At 41.7% G+C, this 19,197-nt stretch overlaps 1 long non-coding RNA gene across 3 annotated transcripts in view; it reads left to right on the forward strand.

Annotated features, from left to right (window-relative positions):
- Positions 1-19,197, forward strand: part of LOC307182694 — a 119,022-nt gene that overhangs the window by 84,270 nt on the left and 15,555 nt on the right. For 2 of the 3 annotated variants that reach the window (XR_013827240.1, XR_013827242.1), the window contains exons 4-5: positions 3,776-3,875; positions 7,755-7,939. This is a non-coding gene — a long non-coding RNA (uncharacterized lncRNA). Of the gene's footprint in view, positions 1-3,775; positions 3,876-7,754; positions 7,940-12,210; positions 12,350-19,197 lie in introns of those variants that run through there. The other variant, XR_013827241.1, reaches the window with a different exon arrangement.

Genomic DNA, 19,197 nt, shown 5'->3' on the forward strand with positions numbered 1-19,197 from the left:
GTACTACAGTTCTTTTCCTGACAAAAACTTATACTGTATTAAATATGCATCAAAGTTCTTAAACCAATCATGCCTCTTACTTTTTATAATCTTGCCACATCCCCATCGTACTTTTACTTTTGTAGTTTTCAGTATTGTCTGAACCTATGCTAAGTGGGAGTTTTCTTCTATATTTTTATTTCTGGGTTTCTATATTTTATTGGACCTTACATTTCTGTAGAGTCATAAACTAAGAAAAAAAAATCCTTGCTTACTTTCTAGGCAAGGTATGATAGCTGAGGAAATACTTGCTGTTCCTCTAATATTTTTCTACATAATTGGATCTATTTTAGCAGTCTGAGCTACTGCAGCTATTACGAATTGAACAACGGAGGAAGGCCAGTTATTCCAAAGCTGCATTTAACGGCTGCTCACCTTACACAGCTATTTCTCTTCAAAATCAACTACAAGGCAACATGCATTTTCTGAGGAATTCAAGAGGCAGGCAGATCAACACTGTGGAACAGCAGCATTTTCAAGTCTAGCATCAGACATTGAGAATCTCGGACCATCTGTCCTGTCATCCTGCTTCTTAGAGTTCCTGGCCAGTTGCACTCTTAACTACATTTTAAAAATGCAGATTGATGGTTAGGAACTATATCAAAGAATTTTTGTCCATAAAAATCTTCTATATGAGAGGCATGTTCTCATATGTCCTATCTATTCAGTATAGATGAGTTCTCCCAAAATTAGTCTCAAAATTGGCTTGAGCAAACAGCTGTAAGCATTAGGGGAAATGCATATGCCAAGATGAAAATCCAAATGAAAGGTACCAGTTGAAAGAGACTGGAAAATTGGGTAATAAAATTCACTTTAAAAATAGCAAGTGGATAACATAGACTGCTGATATGACCTCTGTGTGTCCAGAAGTGATGCCACTGAAGCAAACCTGACACCCGGGAGCTCCAGGCCAATTAGCTCCACCCAGGCTAATTGGTTGACTTCTCTTTGCCTTAAGAAATATGGCGGCTTGAGCAATGTTTGTCTTCAGCACCTCCCTACTTTATGTGATCCCCCATCATTGCTCATCTCAACACCTTAATTCAGTTTTCTGAGTGCTTGGGATCCCTCCCCTCCTTCCATCCTCCCTGGTCAGTGCCCCAGGTCCTCGGTCTTTCCTACCCATCAAAGCTACCTGAAATGCATTCAACTCCCTCAGGGCACGTCTCCCTCTGAGATAGTAGCATAGAATGATTCGGGAATCAGATAAGCCTGGCTCCGAATTCTGGCTTGGCTACTTATTAACTGTGAGACCTTGAGCGATGTATTTAACCCTTTTGAGCATCAGTATGTTCATGAGTAAAATGGGCATAATAGTAGGAGTAGATAATAAAGTTGCTGTGAGGATTATAACACATAGTATATTTGAAGTGTCTGGTGTAATATCTGAAAAACAGAAGGGGTCCAGTAAATGCAAGATATTATAAATGATTTGATATACAGTAAAAAGAGCCCAGACATTTACATTAGTGAAAGATCTAGCAAAAAATGTACAAGCACTCTATAAGAAAAATTACAAAACATTATTGGGAGAAATTAAGTAAGATCTAAATAGATGGAGTGATATTGTCATGTACATGGATTGAAAGAGTCGATATATTAAAGATTTAAATTTTTCCCCACTCAATCTCCATATTCAATGGAATTCCAATAAAAATCCCCAGAGACTGATTTTCATATCGGCCAGCTGATATTAAATTTTACAAAGAAATAAAAAAATCCCAAGAATATTCATGCCACTCTTGAAGAAGAGTGACGAGGAGAGAGGATTTGTTCTGCCAAATATCAGGATTTGTGAAGCGATATCAGTCATGACTGTGGATCTGTCGCAGATAAACAGACTCCTGAAAAAGAATAAGGATAGCCAAAACAGACTCACGCATAGACTGATATGACTTATGATAAAGGAGGTAGTCCAGAACAGTTGGGGAAATGACGGTGTTCTTGTTAAATGATGATGGGTTAGCTAAGTATCTAAAGGAGAAAAGAATGAAACCGGACCCCTTCCTAACACCACACACAAAAATCAACTTCATGTGGGTTATAAACTTAAGTGTGAAAAGAAACATTTAAAAGTGTTTATATGATTATACATATCTTTGTACCATTGGACAAGGTTTTAAAATATGATAGAAAAAGAAAAGATTGTAATGACATTAAACTTGAGTAATCAAATTCATGAAAAGGCACCACAAAGAATGTGAAAATACAAGCCACAGAAGGAGATGATATTTGCAACACATAATCGACAAAGAACTTGTATCCAAAAATCAGTTATAAAAAGACAGACAACCCAAAGAAAAAAATGAGCAAAAGACTTGAATAAGCACTTCACAAAAAAGGAAATCCAAACAACTAATAAGAAGATGCCAAGAAGCTCAAGTTCATTAATTATCAGAAAGTACAAGCTGAGATCCCAGTGCACACACCAGAGTGGCAAAATTAAAAATCTGATAATAACAAGTGTTGGCTGGGATGTGGACTACAGAACTCTCATACAGTGTTGGTAGGAGGAGAAATGACTACAATTACTTTGGAAAACAGTTTGCATTTTCCAACAAAATTGGAGCTACACATACCTCACAACATAGCAATCCCACTCCTGGGGATATATCTAGAAAAATGCACACAACGGTGTCTCAGGAGATGTATAAGAGTGTTCTAAGCAGAATTTTGATAATAGTCTTCAACTGTAAATGAACCAAATGTCCATTAGCGGTATAATGGCCATAAACATTAAATGGATGAATAAATTGTGGTACATCCATTAGCACATTGCAATTCTGTAACAATGTAAAATGAAAAAATACAGCTTCTTTAAAAAGAATCTTACAAACACAATATTGATCAAAAGAAGCAAGGCACATAAGAATGCATACAGTATATTTCTAATTGACATAAAATTGAAAAATAAGAGAAATCACACTTTGTAGGGAATAAAACTATAAAGAAACACTAGGAGAGCTAGGACAAGACCTCCCACCATAAGAATCAGGGCAGTGGTCACCTCCAGAGAGAGAAAGAGGATTTTGAATAGGAAGTGTTATGGGGGGGGGGGCTTCAGAGGAGCGACCAGTATTCGATTTTATATCTTGGACATTGGTTACAAGCATATCTACTACATAATTATACATTACACTGTATATTTGTGTGTTTTTGAATTCTGTGTGTGTGTGTCATACGTAAAAATAAATACAATATTTTAGAAATACACCCACCAGGTAAAGAATCATGTCGGTACTATTTTAGATTCCAAAAAAAGCACAGTTATTATCCAGCCTCTGTGCTTTGAACATAAAACCAATGTCACGCTGATATCTTGAGCAGCCTTCCAAGCGTCACTGACAAGCTGTATTTAATGTTAAATAATAAGATAACATATAAATGAAGGGCTTACTATGTCCCAGGCAATGTGCTAAAGGTCTAGCACACATTAGCTTATTGAATCCTTACAATAGCCCTAGGAGGTAAGTGTTATTATGAAAATTTTACAAATGAGGGTAATGTATGTTTGTCAGGGAAGTGTCTGTGTAAAGTCTCGCTCAGATTGAGGAAGTGGCAGAGATGGACTCCAACCCAGGTTGGCTTGACTTTCCAGGTGCCTTGCTGAGCTGCTGTCCTGTTTTCCTCCTCTGTTAACATTTAGACTTGGTCACTCATAACAAAATCTTGAACCTAACCAGATGACTACTATACAGAGATGGTTCCTACAGCGTGGCATTCATTCTTCCCACAGACAGGTGCCTGCCAAGTTCCATGTTGGATTTTGTGGCTACAAAGAGGGAAATGACACCAGCCCTGCCCTCAGGGAGCTCCTGGTCCACGAAGAGAGTCTGGTAAGTAAACAAATAAACAAAACCAGTAGTTTATGGGTTTCTAAAGTGGAATGAGGACAAACAAGGCTGGAAGAAGGAAAGAGATAAAGGTAAGAGAAGATGCTTTAACCATAGCCTTTTAACCAACCAACCAACCAACCAACCAACTAATTTATCCTTCTTTATTACCTACTCCTGTACTTGTCTCTAATTACTTTGGAGCTAACTCTATCCCATAAGTTGTTTTTTCTTTCTTTTTTTTTTAAACCAGACTCCAAGTTTTTCCATTCTTTGTCTTAGAAGTTGCGATTTTCGGGTTCCCCTTCTCCCTACCCTCCTGCCCCCCACCCCAGCTCCCCCCACCTCTCCTCCCCTCCTTCTCCCTCTCCTCTGCCTTCTCCTCTTCTGGCTTCTTAAGTCCTACTTGTCCTTTAATGCCTGAATCAAATGCACCTTTCTCTGTAAATCTTATGACACCCCTCCCCCTCCCCTGGAAGTGAATGCTCCCTTCCTGACATCGTTCCACATTTTATGTTTGCCATTTGTACAGTCTACAGCATATTTGATCTTGTAATATAATTATTTATGTGCATGTCTTATCTTCCCTGCTAGAGTGCAAGCTCCTTTAGCCCAGAGACCATGATTAATTTCTCTTTGTGTCTGTCAGCCTTGCTGGATAGACATGGACACATAAATAGAGCTGAGAGGTGTTTTGGCAGCAACCTGACTGAACTTTTGGTGATTGGATGGGTCTTCTGGAGCAGAGGTATCATGAATACTGTAATAACAACTTACAGTATGTTAACATCTTAAGATATTTTTACTTGGGACAAATGGAATCGACAAAGAGGGAGGGTATCCACAGATGAAAGGTTATTGAAATTGTTTATGAAAATATTTTCTCCTTTTGCAAGAAAGGTCATTTATGAAGAAACAGCCAAGTTTTCACATGTATAGAACATGGAAAGGATGGCTAATCACCATTGATCTATGTTACCAGGCTCATGAATTCAACCATCAGCAGCAATAATTACAGAATTTAGAACACAATATGCGTAAAATACCATGTTACATTATATTTGCAATTATTTCATTTTTGCTTAAGGATATGGAATAAAATCACTAAAATCCTTTCAATTCTGGTTTGGAAATGGCTTCTATTTTTGTTTCTTCAGTGGATTTCTCATCATTTCTTTATTACAACTTTTTCTTTGTTTTTCTCTGTGGGAAAAACTTTTCCAGCTACCAGACCTACAGAGTAGGTAGAAAATTTGATAAAAATCTATGAAAGTTTGATGACTTTTAGAGACCTTGCCTTGAAATTTCTTTTTGTTTTTTAAATATTTAATGTTAAATGATCCCTAGGGAGCTCTACTGTGTAGCTACCTGGAAGTTCAATGTAACACATTCAAGTTAACCACCTCAGAGGTGTACATCCAACAGGGGGTGAACGATAGAAAAGATGAAATTTTTAATGCAGGTCAACAGGATGCTAGCCTCAATTCCAAATTCCTCCTTTCCCTGATGGTATCCATGGACAGCTCGCATCTTCTCCCTGTGACCATTTGAGTCTCCTTTTGAGGTTGTAGCTCTGATCTCCCCTATCTTAGGCTTCTTTTTTTTTTTAAATTTATTTATTTAATTTACTTATTTTCGGCTGTGTTGGGTCCTCGTTGCTGCACACAGGCTTTCTCTAGTTGCAGCGAGCGGGGGCTACTCTTTGTTGTGGTGCATGGGCTTCTCACTGTGGTGGCTTCTCCTGCTGCAGAGCGCGGGCTCTAGGCCCGTGGGCCTCAGTAGTTGTGGCTTGTGGGCTCTAGAGCGCAGGCTCAGTTGTTGTGGTGCCCGGGCCTAGGTGCTCCATGGCATGTGGGATCCTCCTGGACCAGGGCTGGAACTCATGTCCCCTGCATTGGCAGGTGGACTCCCAACCACTGAGCCACCAGGGAAGCCCTCCTCAGCTTCTTATATGGCTGTTGCCCTCATGAAACCATAGACCAAAATTGGCCCCTGTCTGTTGGTCGGACTATTTCCAGAGATTCACTTGCAGTACCTCGTTAGTGGGTCTTTAATGTACAGAAGTACAGGGAGAGACATAGGTGCAGACAGCAGCCCTAGGTCTGGGTCTTATGGCAAATGGGAACATTTTCTGGATGTAACATCACTCTGGTGGCTGTCCCTGCAGATGTGGGCATCTACTGCTTTGTATACATTTTTGCAGTGGCTTCCAAACATTTTTGATCCTTCAAAAGTGAAAAAATTTGAGGATGATTCCCCCCCAATATATGTATTTTTAATGTATGCAAAAAATAAAAATGAAGAAGCAATGAGATAAAGAAATGTAAATAGGTGCTCTAATATTTTCTTCTAATGTCACAGAGGATCATCTTGCAAACCTCACCTTGGGCATCGCTGCGTGGGTCCACTGCTCCACGGCGAAGGGTGTCTCAGCCACTATCCGTCTCTTTTGCCGCTCCTGAGCTAATAGCTAACGTCTCTCCATGTTATGGTTCTTCTTAATGTGTCTGTGTGTCTCTCCACTTGTGCTTGGCCTCCTATAGTGCTGATTCCCTCGGGATGTGTCACATACAAACTCTGTAAGAAATGGATCCAGTGAGGCCCATCAGTCACTGCTCTGTGGGGAGCCCTCTTCTGGGCAGAGCTTTCTCACCAGGCCCCAGGAGGACTGCTGACCAGCTTAGACAGCTTTGTGGAGCTGGGAGTTTGGCCTTGGTGCAGCCATCTACAGCCCCGGCAAGCGCTGCTGCCTCTTAGAACGCACGCATTCGGTGTGACGGGGGCCATGGGTGCGCCAGTCACTTGTAGGGACCATGCACGGCTCCGAACTTGGCAGGGGTGCTCTTCTCGTAGCCATTCTTCTTGGGTCAGTGTTAGGGTTCTTGGCTACAGATCCTGATGTAACTCTTCCTTTCGTGTATGGCCCTCCACTTCAAACAACCCCCAAAGCATCAACTGCAGAGCCACAATTTATGGGAAGGCCCCACTATTTCTGTCTCCTGATGTCCCCAGTAAAGAAACACTCATTTAATCCACTTTTTGTTAATAAAAGTCCCTCTCTCCGGGAAGGAAACACGAGTTTTCGGGACAATCCAGCACATCTCAGGGTGAGTTCTCTTTGCACATTGAACCCTTCCCAGAAGTTTTAAGGGTGAGCCTTTGCCCACCTTCCCCTCCTGGTTGAGAATTTTAGAGCTAGAACCACCTGATAGCAAGAATTTGTTCGGGTCCTCTTTCTTCCCAGAGCCTATGGACATTTGTCCAAACTGCATCCATGGCACATGGCACGACATGCCTACATGTGCCCTGTGTCCTGAAGGCCGAGAAGACGAGGCTGCTTCCGGGCCTGGCTCCACCTGTGTGACTCAGGGGAGGCAGGGGCTAAGTGCCAGGGTCTGCAGCCTGGCTGCCGGGGTCCACAGTCCAAGGTCAGCCATGTATTTGTGCTATGATGTGAACACATCACTTATCTCTTTGTGCCTTGGTTTTCTCCTCTGTGAAATGGCAATAATAATAGAACCTGCCTCATAGGATTATTTTGAGGATTAGCTGAATTAAGATACAAATGCTTATTACAGTGATCATTCAGTAAATTCCTAAAAGGAATAATATACTTTCTGTGTGTTTTTGTTTTTTTTTCAAACTAGGAGGGCTTATTAGACTCCTTGCTGAAACCACCGAAGATGAACAAAGTAAATGGATGGGTTTTGTTATCTGTGAAGTGCAGGAGCAGCAAGCTGGGGTCTGTCCTGTTCACTTCTCTACCCTTAGTACCAAGCCCCATCCCTTGTACAATGCAGACATTCAATAAATATTAGTTATTGGTCTAGAAAATGTTAGGAGATACAGTTATATAAAAGTGAGTATTCTTTTTTTTTTTAGGTACGCGGGCCTCTCACTGTTGTGGCCTCTCCCGTTGCGGAGCACAGGCTCCGGACGCACAGGCTCACCAGCCGTGGCTCATGGGCCCAGCCGCTCCGCGGCATGTGGGATCCGGGGCATGAACCTGTGTCCCCTGCATCAGCAGGCGGACTCTCAACCACTGCGCCACCAGGGAAGCCCTACAAGTGAGTATTCTTAAATGGATTTTAATAAGTTTTTCTTTGCTGAAAGAAAATGCAGTGATGCCAGTAGACTCTGGGGATATGCAATAAGGATCATTTCTGTTCATTGCCTGCCTCCCCCTCCCCCGGCCAGATATCTTATGTAATCCCCATAAAATCCTCTGAGGTAGGTATTAGTAATCACATTTTGCCAATGGGAAACTGAGCTTCACAGTTTGTGAGCTTCACAGGGGTCACAGGGCATTGGGTGACCGAAAGGGGATGTGAACCCGGGCTACATGGATGGCTCTGAAGTCTGAGCCTTTTCTGTTGATTTATTTCCCAGCGGTGAGGACAGCTCAGAGGAAGAGCTGCCTGTCTAGTGCCTCAAGCATCCAGAACTTTGAGAGTGAAGTCAGTCACTCTGGGATGTAGGGTCCTCATGCTCCCTAGATGTGTCACTTAAACCCCCCACCATCATTCAGTTCCTAAACTGGTCATCAAAAACTGGTGTTTATCCAATTAGAATTCAGAGGCAGACACATTGCTACACTGAATTCAAGTGCTTGATGAACTTTTCACCATAGGCTTGTCTGGTTTGATATTTCTTATTTTTTAAAAATGCAGAATTTAGTTGATGCATTACATCAGAAAGATCAGAAACTCAAAGATATATAATATATTGGGGAGACGGGGGAAAACCGCAGTGAGTGTGGAATGGGGCAGTTAATTTCAAGCTTTTGTTAGCATCTGCAAAAAAAGTTAATGCCTACTTACCTTCAAACCAAAGGGGGGTTTGCCAGAAGCATTATTTAAATGCTTAAAAAATAGGGTTTTAAATAATTAAGATAAATGCTAAAAACAGCTAAGCAATAAACCCCTTTTAAATATTTTACCAAAGTATATTGCTAACATGCCTTATATTCAGACTATGTCCTGATTTGGATATTTCATGTTTCTACAGTTTACTTTGTAGATCACTAATCAAAATTCAATAGTGACTATGCCTAATTACAATGATCAGTCTTCATAGGCTGCAAAGAGAATGGAAATCTTAGAAATAAATGCTTTTGCTCAGAAAGAATTCTCTCTGAAATAATCACTCTGATGAGTGATTTGTTGAGATAATGTGATATAAGAGGTTGCCACTGGAAGTAATGGGATGACCAGAAACTGGAAAATTTGTGATGAATATCAAGAAAATACAAGGTTTTAAACTTTTAGACTCTGTGGAAGTCTTCGTGGGGGAACAGGTACAAGTCCTGAGTATTTATATCAGTTAAGCCTCAACACAAACATGAGGCTATTTATTCAGTAGGATACATTCCAGTGCTTTCTAGATGCCATTCAAGAGTATTATGAAGCACACTTCTAATGTTATCCCTTAGATCCTGAGCAGGTAAGACTTTGGTATCTGTGCATAAACACTGAATTTTAATTCCATCACAAGTAATTATTCTCCCAAGTAATTTTCTTTAGAAGTATAAATTGTCTGACTCCACCTGCTTGGAGGGAAGGGGACTTTTTTCTTGAAGAACTATGATCTGATCTGTTGAGGGGCTGCAGAGCTGAAGGCAGGACCTTGACCTCTCTGGGTGAATCTGCTCAAGGTTCCCTTGATGAGAATACTTAAGTCACAGAAACACAAACACCTCCAACCCGGATACAATGCGGTCTTATTCAACCCACGGGGCATTTCTCTGGACGTCAGGAATTCCTCTAGGTTCCCCAGCGGTCCTGACTTGCAACCAAGATTGAGAACCACTGCCAGAACGGCTGAGTTACATCCTGTCTCTTACCTGTGGTACAAACCTGACTCTACTCTGCTGATTCTCACAAGCCTTGGATTACTGCTTCTGCACTTTTGCCTGAACTCAAGGAAAAGGGTCTACGATACCTCTACCAAGGCTCTTAACTGTGATGGTTAATCTTATCTGTCAACTTGACGGGACCGTGGGTGCCCAGATTGGACATTGTTTCCGGATGTGTCTGTGAGGGTGTTTCTGGATTAGATTAGCATTTGAATCAGTGGATTGCCCTCCCCAAGTGGTTGGGGATCATCCAATCTGTTGAGGAACTGAACAGAACAAAAGGCAGAGGAATGAGGAATTTGTCCCCTTTTTTTCCCCTGCCTTACTGATTGAGCTGGGACATCACATTTCATCTTCTCCTGCCCTTGGACTAGGATTTATATCACTGGCTCCCCTGATTCTCAGACCTTTGAACTTGGAGTGAATCACACCACTGGCTTTCCTGGGTCTCCAGCTTGCAGACATCAGATTTGTGGGACTTAGTAATCTTAATAATTGCATAAGCCAAGTTCTCATTTTATCTCCCTCCCCCCCTCCTCTCCGATCTCCTATTGGTTCTGTATCTCTGGAAAACCCTCACTAATACACTAACACTTTTCAATTCATTGACTCCTTGGAGAATCCAATAAAAACAGTAAACCTTCTCCCAAGAAAACACACTTTATCTTGGAAGCAATTTAAGCATGTTTTAGAACCCCAGAATCCCAACTCTAAAAACCCTGATTAAAGTCCCTATCTCACCTAGATCATGCCTGAAACCAGATGTGCCTATTCTTATCTGGAGTTGTTACCTCTGAAGCCTGTGCCTGAGCCCAGGGGGACTAGGAAACTGTCATGTCCTCTCCCAAAGAAGCAGGAGATACCACTAGTAAAGCCAGGTGCTGAACTCTGCTGGTGTAGCTGTTCAAAAATTATTTAGAACCCTAGAGGTACAGACGTAAGAATATAATTCAAAACCAGAGCAGAGGTCCAACAGTGCAACCCCATAAATGTTATGTCCAAATGTCCTGGGATGATTTGCTTCAGTCTGGTTACCAGAACCAATCTTTTTTTTTTTTTTTTTTTTGCGGTACGCGGGCCTCTCACTGTTGTGGCCTCTCCCGTTGCGGAGCACAGGCTCCGGACGCGCAGGCTCAGCAGCCATGGCTCACGGGCCCAGCCGCTCCGCGGCATGTGGGATCTTCCCGGACCAGGGCACGAACCCGTGTCCCCTGCATCGGCAGGCGGACTCTCAACCACTGCGCCACCAGGGAAGCCCCGGAACCAGTCTTAACAGCAGAGATGGGATTAGCCTGAGTGGTTTAGTTGGGCCTCACCCCTGCAGCTGGGAGGGAGTGGATGGACAGCCCCGCAGCTGGGAAAGGGTGGAGGGACACTATAGAGGCCACTATGCAAACAACCATGACATGAACACCCACTCTCTCTGGTTGTTCTGTGGCAGTCTCGGGCGTGCCATGTCAACTGCAGAATCACCCACCATGTGCTCCTGGAGCTTGTGACCCCACTGCGATGTCCACATCTCTAAAGCAGTGTTCACCATTTGTCAGGAATCTCAATGTCTCCACCTATTTTCAAGTACCTTTTCATTGTTTCTCCATTATTGAAGGGTTTAATTTTTCATCTAAAATGTAAGAAACTACATAATCCGCATATGTAGGTTTGTCTTATGACAATTAGAACACAATTTAGTATCGAGCAAGACACACTTGAAACCGGATTGTTTTGTTTTATAAATTGCTTAATACAGAAATGTGGTTTGAATCATAGTTCCTCCAAGTATTATCTAAATTGGGATTTTTTTTTCCATTGTCAAGTAGAAAGAAGCAATGTAATCTTTAATCCAAACAAGGAAATGTTCATTAGTCCATTTATTTGAAACATTTTGTTTTGTTACGGTGGTTTTTTTAGTCTAACTTTCTACTCGGCAGCATTCAAACTTAGAGAATCCAGGTGAGATAAATGATAATCTAAAAAAAAAATATTGGCTCTAAAAGAGAAAATTTGTTTAGATCATTAACTATAGTAGATAGTGAAAAGTAGATAAATATCAACACCTCCCAAAAGGCAATAGGCCATCTATGAATGAGTTCTGCAAAACCTTCAAGTAACAGATAATTACTATTTTAAACTGTTGAAGAGTATTAAGAAAGAAAAAGAGAAGCTCTTTTATTTACTCTATATAGCTAGCATAACCCTGATGTAAAAATTGAACAGGCATAGTGAAACAGAGCAGGACCCTATGGTGCTTGCCCCCTATGTCCTCAGCCTGCCTTCTGTCTGTGGAAAAACTTTAGCCAAAGGATAAGTTTAATCAGAGAAGTGAGAAAATGCAGAAACAAAGGAAAACAGTCCAACAGACTAAGTAATAATACTTTTGTCATTAAGTATAGTCAAGGACCTTTAGTTCCTCCTCAAGGGCTATAGATAACATTCTGAGCCATATCCTTTGAGCTGTCTTACAGATACTTAAACCCCTTCCACCAGGTGGAAGAAGTTAACTACATGATGACCAGACTGTAGCCATGACATAAGCTGCCATAATTCTGAGAGCTGGCCTTAAAGAAATGGAACAAATTGACCCTGGAACTGAACATTAACTGCACTTAAAACAATCAAGATGACGCTGATCAGACCACCGATGGCCAACGTCAAGATGACTGTCAGAGCTGACTGTGCTGTTTCTGCGTGTAGCCCCCTCCCCGCATCTAGAAAAGCTCTTGCCCACTGATTGTCAGTGGGGGGAGTCGGCCTTTGGACAGGCCTCTGCCCCCTTCCCCGCCAGGCTGCTGGCCTCTGAAATAAAGCAAACTTTCCTTCCCACCAACCTGGCCTCTTTATTGGCTTTAGAGCGGCGAGCAGCCCGACCCCATTTTCGGTTACAGTTTCTGGCTCCCAACCTGGGGCTGCTGCACTCTCGCGATATCTGCTCCCGGGGTTTTCCCCGAGCTGAGCCGCCATGATGACGCGCCGGGATGGCTGTGAGGAGCCGCCGCTCGAGGCTCGCTGGCCCCGGGAAGGGGGTTTGGGGGGACGCTCCTAGCAGCTGCCGAAACCGTGTGTTTGGGGGATCCTTCCTGTTTCTCCCCTGCTCGGCACTGGCTGTCAACGTACGCTTTTCCTTGGTGGAACGGAAACATGCTGGACAAACTGACGAGCTCCGTGACCAAGTAAGTCCACGGGTGTGCAGCCGGGCAAACTTCTCTTTTGAGCACGAAGTGCTATTTGGGCATTTCTGCCAATTGATTCTGACGTGCATCTGACACTGAGGACCGTTTGTGAGCACTGAGTGTCATTTGGGCATTTTGCCAGTTGGTTCTGATGTCGAGGACCATTTGTGTTGGGGAAGTGTTTGTCTGGGACTCTGTTATCAGTCATTGTCTTGGAGGATTGTGACAGTTCTGTCTAATGGTGTGTGAATGTATATTCCATTTGTGTGATTGGTATCTTTGTTGTCTTTTGTAAAATGGGAAGTTCAGGTTCAATTCATTAGAAATATTTTAGCCATGAGATTATGACTAAAGAAAAATGTTTTTTTAAACAATATATGACAACAGTATTCTCTTTTAAAAATTTATTTTTATTTTTGGCTGTGGTGGTCCTCATTGCTGCGTGTGGGCTTCTCTCTAGTTGCTGTGAGCGGGGGCTACTCTTCATTGTGGTGCGCGGGCTTCTCATTGAGGTGGCTTCTCTTGTTGTGGAGCACGGGCTCTAGGCGCACAGGGTCAGTAGTTGTGGCTCGCGGGCTCTAGAGCGCAGGCTCAGTAGTTGTGGCGCACAGGCTTAGTTGCTTCGCGGCATGTGGGATCTTCCCGGACCAGGGCTCGAACCCGTGTCCTTTATTCCAGAGGCCAGCAACCTGAGGGGGAAGGTGGACTCCTGTTCAAAGCCTGACTTCTCCCCACTGACAATGAGTGGGCAAGAGCTTATTTTAGGTGAAGGGAGGGGGCTATGTGCAGAAACAACACAGTCAGCTCTGACAGTCATCTTGAAATTGGTCATGCAGTGGTCTCATCAGCATCCTCTTGATTGTTTTAAGTACAGTTAATCTTCAGTTCCAGGGTCAGTTTGTTCCCATTTCTTTGAGGCCAGCGCTCAGAACTGTGGCAGCTTATGTCGTGGTTATAGTCTGGTCATCATGTAGTTAACTTCTTCCACCTGGTGGAAGGGGTTTAAGTATCTATAAGATAGCTCAAAGGATATGGCTCAGAATGTTATCTATAGCCCTTGAAGAGGAACTAAAGGTCTTTGACTATGCTTAATTCACTCACAAAACACAGTTGGTTTTCACACAGCACCACGTCAGTATTGCATACAAAATAAGCCATGGTCCATGTCCTAGCAGAAGTTATGTTTTTACTCATGAGACAATGCATATTCTTACCCATGTGAAATTTAAAAGCCAAAAAATGGTACAGAATGCATATGGTCCTCAAAAAGACAAAAGGGGTAACTGTGAACCTGCATAGTTAGAATAGGCTTCAAGAATCTTGATCTGAGTCTTGAAGGACAGGTTCAATGGAAAGTCAGCATTCCAGGTAGAGGGAAAAATATAAGGAAAGACTTGGGGGTGATTCAAGGATCAGTGAAAAAAGCAGACAGGCTGGCACAGTGGCTTTGGATTGGGGAACAATGTAAGAAAAAGTTTGGATTATGAAGAACCTGAAATGAACCCGTAAAGACTGGGGCTTGATTTCATAGGAAATGGAGAGCCATAGAAGCCTGTTGTGCAGAGGAGAGACACAAAGAACACAAAATACCATATGTTTTGTAAATGAGGACGTAGGAGAGGGGAGATCAGAGACAGCTAAGAATGTATTGCAATAAGCCGGGTCTCAGGTGGTGATAACGATGGTACAGGTGATGGACCTGAAGGGCACTAAACTTTAACTTCTAGTCCCAGCTCTGCACTAACTGGCTTAATGATTTTGGACAAGACAGTTATCTCTGGACCTTGGTTTCCTCCACTCCCAGGATCCCTTGGGATTAAATAAAACATCTTTGAAGGTGACAACAAGCCAACAAAAATGGACCAAACAGATAGAAGTCTGTGACCCTCCTGTCTACCCTCGCTTCAACCAAATCAGACTCAGCTGCAGCAGCAACAGCAGTAACAATAGTAGTAGTAATAGTAGTAATTTGGGGGCTTCTAGGTATCATTCAGAGAAAGGGTTCTGTTACTCTAGAAGTTTTGAAAAAACTGGACTCTAGGAGCTTCCTTCTAAGACATAAAAATGTGTGATTCTATGGACGAGAGGAGTTTTAAAAGAGAAGACTTTGGAACTATATTCAATATCTTGTAATAAACTATAACAGAAAAGAATCTGAAAAAAAAACCAAAAATGGCAAAAGCACATTGGCTTCTCAAGAAATGATAGGAGTAAGGATCTCAGAAAACGACTCCTCCATAAAAGCAGTCAGAATACTGACAAAAATTGTCAAAAATAAACTTTTTCAGAACTCTGGAAAGTAACCAAAAGTTTACAGCAATCCAAGGAACCTCAATGCGAGAAGAAAAGCTGCATCTTGGAAACTCAGCGAGTTTGGTGGCATTGTAAATTGCTCTCTCCCCTTCTCCCCTAGCCTTGAAAACTAATGGCCTTGTAACCATGGTAACTGTGAAAGCCAACATCCTAGCAGCCACTGCAGGCAGCAGACAAGTTTGGAGCTGCCGCAAAAGCTCTCTCCCCAGAGAATTGTTTCTATTTGATCTGTCTGGCTGCTCCAGCCCCATTCTCAAGGTTTGTCTGTATTTGACTGGACTCAGAACTTGCTCTGTGTGGAGAGCCTATTGTCAGGGTATTTGTTGAAAATGATCAGTGGAAATCATTTAACATCACGACTGCCTGAGATGGGGTTACAAGTTGGGATATGCAAGAGGCTGACCAAAAGACTCAAAAGAAAAAGCATGGGAAAGAGATATGCACAGAGCACTAGGAAAACTTATTTCTGACAATCTGGAAGGCCACACACATGCAGGGCTGTGCTCACGTTCAGGAAACACCTGAGAAGACCCTAATCTCTCATCTCCACCTTACTTTGAGACTGTGCAAGTAGGAAGTGACGATTAAAGCAGAGTTATAAACTGCTGGAGCATTGAAGATATGCTATAATGTACCTGGACCCTTTGGCAAAGGTTGAGAGACTTACCGGTATTTAAGAAAACCTCTGTCCAATCATTAGCAAGCTCAGCAGAGACTTCAGTGGCAGTTCTGCAAATCAGATCACGCTTTACCCCCAGCGGATTGTCGTTCTTGCTGTAGGTTGTAGTTGCTGCCCTTTGTTTTATTTGCTTATCAACTTTCCTGGACTAATCCTATAAAGCCTGTATTCTTTTTGAGGCCACTCACTGCTGTGGCCTCTCCCGTTGTGGAGCACAGGCTCCGGACGTGCAGGCTCAGTGGCCATGGCTCACGGGCCCAGCTGCTCCGCGGCATGTGGGATCCTCCCGGACCGGGGCACGAACCCGCGTCCCATGCATCGGCAGGCGGACCCTCAACCACTGCGCCACTAGGGAAGCCCCAAAGCCCGTATTCTTTGTTGCAAGTACAAAAGAAGAAAAAAGACAAGATAAAACAGTAAAATGACAGACATAAATCGTACTTTATCAATAATTACAATGAATGTAAATAACACATTCTAATCAAAAGGCAGAGATTGGAAGAATGGATTTAAAAAATATGATTCAAGGAGGTTACATTATGTGACAGATGTAAGGCAGACATGAACACAATGGAAGTACAATCATATGCATAAAGTATTGAGAATTATCATTTCAGAGCTTGAAGAGATCTTCAGAATCATCTATCCAAAGCCCTCATTTTCCATATGAAGGCAACTGCAGGAGACAAATGGAGCCACCATTGTTTTGTTACTATATAGGATGTTTTAATTTGTAAGTAGTCTAAGTTTTCAGTCTTTTCCTTTCTCCTTTGCTATGTCCAGCAAGGTATTTCCTAGCCCAGAAATATAATATTATGAATCAACATTGCTTTATGATTTTAGGTTTTTACACTTAAACTTTTGTGTAAATCCTTATACAGAATGCTAATTAATGCTCTTCTCCAAATAACATTGTTCAAGAAACTTGTTATTTCTACTCTGACTATAAATACCACAATATTCTTCAATCTGTTTTCTCTAATCTCTATTTTTTCATGAATATGTCCCTGATTCAGAATCTATTTCAATTTTTGTGGTTTTACGTTACAACATATGGTAAAGTAAGTCTTTTCAATCTTCTTTTTCAAATATATCTTGACTCATCTCAAGTTGTTCTTCAAGTAAAATTTTAGCATCATTTTTTAAAGTTCTAAACAGATTTTGTTTGGAATTATGGTTGGCATTGCACTAAATTTATACAGTCCTGCCATGGGGTGTCAGAGTCAGAGGAGGGTAAGAAGGATGCTCATATAGGAAGTCTGGAGTGGGATGTTAGAGCCCAGGTAGAGTGAAGAAGGAAACATGCAGAGCTGTTGCTTCATATTGTGTGTCAAAGCCTGAGTAGGACCTGGAGGGCATCCATAAAGCGAGGACAGCCTAGCCGGGGGATCGGCAGAACGTGGTTCAATGTCTATGGTATCCCTGAAAAGGAGCATAAGTTGAACTCAATTTTGAGGAAACATGAAACAAGCCCAAATTGAAGGACATTCTACAAAACAACTGGCCTACAGTCGTCTAAAGTATCAAGGTCATGAAAGTCAAGGGATGAACTATTAAAGATTGAAGGAGACTAAGGAGGCATAACTAAATGCCATGCATGATTCTGAAATGGGCATTTTTGCTGTAAAAGATTATTGAGATAATTGTTGAAACGATTATGGAGTTTAATGATTAGAAGACAGTAATACAACAATAATAATTTTCTGATTTTAATGGCTATATTGACATTATGTAGAACATCGTTGTTTGTAGGAAAAACCCACTAAAGTTTTTAGATGATAGGAAAATGGTAAAGTAATTTACTCTCAAATATTCCAGAAAAAAGCAGGTTTTCTATTGTATTTCACCTTTTCTGTAGCTATGTGATGGCTTCAAAAGTAATTTTTTTTAACAGGAAGCAATTTGTGCTGAAAATAAATGTATAGACCAAATTGAGAGAGAATTGAATGATTTCAGGATTGAATCTTTCCATTCAGGAACATCTAATGTAGCTCCATTAACTCAAAGTTGTTGTTGTTGTTGTTTTTGCGGTACGCGGGCCTCTCACTGCTGTGGCCTCTCCCGTTGTGGAGCACAGGCTCTGGACCTGCAGGCTCAGCGGCCATGGCTCACGGGCCTAGCCACTCCGCGGCATGTGGGATCCTCCCGGACCGGGGCACGAACCCGTGTCCCCAGCATAGGCAGGCGGACTCTTAACCACTGCGCCACCAGGGAAGCCCGTTTTTTTTTTTTTTTTAATACTCTCCAGGAAAGTGTTGTTTCTTCTCTGTATCTTGAATATTTCATTCTTAAGCATTTTATAATTTTTTTACTATTGTGAATGGAATTTTTTTTCCATTTCAGTTCTTCTTCTTCCTCTTCTCCTCCTTCTTCTTTTCTGATTCTATTGAGATTTATGTGTTTCATTTGCATCTTCAGCACTCAGCTGACATTCTGACCTTTTATTAGTTTTATTATATTTTTAGTTGTTTCCCTTAATTTTCTTAGAACTAAATCATATATCTGCAAATAATTTCAGTTTTATCCCTTCAACTTATGACTCTGTACCTTATTTCTTTTCTGATCTTTTTGCTAATAATTCCACAGTGATGTAGCAAAAAGTCTTAAAAACTTATATCCTTGTTTTAAGATCAATGAAACAGGATAGAAAGCCCAGAGATAAACCCATGCACATATGGTCACCTTATATTTGATAAAGGAAGCAAGAATATACAGTGGAGAAAAGACAGCCTCTTCAGTAAGTGGTGCTGGGAAAACTGGACAGCTACATGTGAAAGAATGAAATTAGAACACTCCCTAACACCATACACAAAAATAAACTTAAAATGGATTAAAGACCTAAATGTAAGGCCAGACACTGTTAAACTCTTAGAGGAAAACATAGGCAGAACACTCTAGGACATAAATCACAGCAAGATCTTTTTTGACCCACCACCTAGAGAAATGGAAATAAAAACAAAGATAAACAAAGGGAACCTAATGAAACTTAAAAGCTTTTGCACAGCAAAGGAAACCATAAACAAGATGAGAAGACAACCCTCAGAATGGGAGAAAATATTTGCAAATGAAGCAACTGACAAAGGATTAATCTCCAAAATTTACAAGCAGCTCATGCAGCTCAATATCAAAAAAACAAACAACCCAATCCAAAAATGGGCAGAAGACTGAAACAGACATTTCTCCAAAGAAGATATACAGACTGCCAACAAACACATGAAAGAATGCTCAACATCATTAATCATTAGAGAAATGCAAATCAAAACTACAATGAGATATCATCTCACACCAGTCAGAATGGCCATCATCAAAAAG

The sequence above is a fragment of the Stenella coeruleoalba genome (genome assembly GCF_951394435.1).
Source record: "Stenella coeruleoalba genome assembly, chromosome: 2".
NCBI lineage: Eukaryota > Metazoa > Chordata > Mammalia > Artiodactyla > Delphinidae > Stenella > Stenella coeruleoalba.